We start from the raw sequence: 2,726 nt of genomic DNA, 5'->3' as shown, positions 1-2,726 counted from the left end.
GCGCGGGAGGCGGCGGAGGCGCACCAGTGGCGGTGAAGTTCGACGGGTGACGGGGCGGCGCTGGTGACAAGGCTCGAAGGCGGCGAGGAGGCGCAAGCGGCGGCGAGGCGCCTCGAGCGCGGGAGGCAGGCGCGCGGTCACGCTCGTGCTGGGCGGGCCGTCCTTGGGCCCGCAGGACCGCGGCAGTGCAGGCGAGGAGAGAGAAGGCGGAGGAGACAGGTGGCGAAGCGGGATTGGTTAGCGGCGGTGGCGGGGTGACGTGGCGGCACCGGATAGGGCGGAGCGAGGTGGCGGTGGCGGCTGGACATTGTCCGGGAGGCGAGGTTTTTGTCCGGCGGCGCGGAGGGAGTTGGATCTAGGGTTTGGGGTTGAAGAGACCCGAAATTTCGGAGAGGATCACATATTTATAGGGAGAGGGAGCTAGGAAGCTCCAAATGAGGTGCGGTTTTTGACCACGCGATCGTGATCGAACGCTCTAGATGATGGAGGAGGTTTAGTTGGGTTTTGGGCCACTTTGTAAGGGTGTTGGGCTGCAACACACATGAGGCCTTTTCGGTCCCTCGGTTAACCGTTGGAGTATCAAACGAAGTCCAAATGGCACGAAACTTGACAGGCGGTCTACCGGTAGTAAACCAAGGCCGCATGACAAGTCTCGGTCCAATCCGAAAACGTTTAACACCCGCACATGAAAAGAGGTAGAAAGGAACACCGGAGGACATAGGAGCGCCGGATTGCAAAACGGACAATGGGGAAAATGCTCGGATGCATGAGACAAACATGTATGCAAATGAAATGCACATGATGACATGATATGCAATGCATGACACGCAAGCAATGACGAGGCAACAACAGCGAATAACTGGAGGACACCTGGCACATCGGTCTCGGGGTGTTACAACACTCCACCACTACGAGAGGATCTCGTCCCGAGATCTAGAATGGTGCCGGAGGGAAAACGGAAGAGAAAGAGAAGAGGTAAAACTAATTTGCTTCTTCGACAAACGAGTGAAACAAAAGAACCTTGAGATGATGAACATATTGAAGAAAGAATGCAACGGAGAAGAACGAAGTTGAAAGCACTCTGGTAGGGAAGGGGATCAAGGAAGACCAAATTCGGGAAGCACTCTGGTTGAAAAATGATAAGAAACTTTATAAGATGAGAGAACTTGAGCAGAGGGCACAACACTCCGGTTAAATGGGATAAGCAAGGAAAAGAACATGATCTTTGACAAAACGAGATGATGGGTTGAAAAGAGCAACATTACAATGCCTCCGGAACAAAAGAATAGAAGATAGATAATTGAAATAGGAGAATGGAGAAGAAAATGCCAACTCTTGCCACAAAAGAGTTTGAAAAGGCATCCTTAGGAGAAGGGTCGAACGGAGTTGTTGGAAAAAAACCAACAACGAAAAAGAGTAAGCTTGTAGTGGGCTTATGGAGAACATCTCAAAACTGAGTTGAAATTCTGCCACTAATGGAAACGATAAATTGGATTGATATGAACAAAGAGACAAGAAGATTATTCACCGGAAGGATAAAAGAAGAATTTGGGTCCTTTATGAACACCATTAATAGCAACAATCCTTAGGGAAGGCTTTAGGTGAAATATAGCCCAAGATAACTCCAATGAAGAGATTGGTGGATTTAAAATATTTCATTCGTGATAACTTGTGAATCACGAAGCACGAAGGAAAATTATCAACAATGACATAAGACCACCTCAAAAGATATGCGTGAAAGAATTGCGCTCCGAATTGCAAGATGAATAATACTTGAGCTCCTATGAAATAAATCTTGATGAACACTTCGAAAAAGGAATTAAATCATTGGTGAACCATCATGTAAAACCTCCATGAAGAACTCCGGTAACAAAAGGATAACGAAAAGAAAGAGAAGTTGAAAACACAAGGTGAAGAATTGCAATGATTAGATTGATCTTCATGACGAGAAAATTGTGAGAGCTTGGAACTCCGGGAAAAAGAGAAGATGAACAATTGACAACGCGAATTAGTCATTGTGAACGAACTCCGGAGGAACGAATCCATCATTTGGATGAAGCAAGAATAAGAATTATGTTATGCGTATCCTTCACCAATTTAAGTTGATGACAAGCAACGGATTTGTCATACTACTTATTCTCGTAGAAAGGATTAAGATAGATATAGCGTCAACTTGGAAAGGTCTTCAACGAACCACCGGTAGGATTGGAACAACGAATGAATTGATATGATGAAGTAGGAAGAGAACTCTTGAACAAACCACCATAAGAATTGAAAAACGAACGAAATAAAGGAATGAATCACCAGTAAGAATTAGCAAATGAACGAATATGTTTGAGAGAATTTAGATCCATGAGAACGAAGAGATTACAAGCTGATTAGAGATCACTTGAACGATGCACCGGTAAGGTTGGGGAATGATAACTGACAGCTGAGAATGAATAAACCTGAATTGATGGACTCGGGATAACAGACTGAGAAGACTCTTGAATTGATTCGGATGGGTGAAAAAATTGTCACGATCGAAACAATTATGAGAGGATGGCATCAAACTAGAACCATGAATCTTGAAGAGAATGGAGCAAGATTAAAGAGAAACTCTTCTTCGGTCTTCAAAATCCGAGAATGACGACGAGAAACACCACCATGAATTATTTAGACACTCTGGAAGAATCAAAAATGAAGAGGTTGAGCCAACGATGAAAGATTTTGACAGATCTTGGAGA

Source organism: Triticum urartu, chromosome 4A, assembly GCF_056163025.1.
Source record: "Triticum urartu cultivar PI428250 chromosome 4A, HENAU_Tu73, whole genome shotgun sequence".
In the NCBI taxonomy this organism is placed as follows: Eukaryota; Viridiplantae; Streptophyta; class Magnoliopsida; order Poales; family Poaceae; genus Triticum; species Triticum urartu.
The sequence above is the reverse complement of the archived record's forward strand: the minus strand, read 5'-3'. Positions refer to the sequence as shown.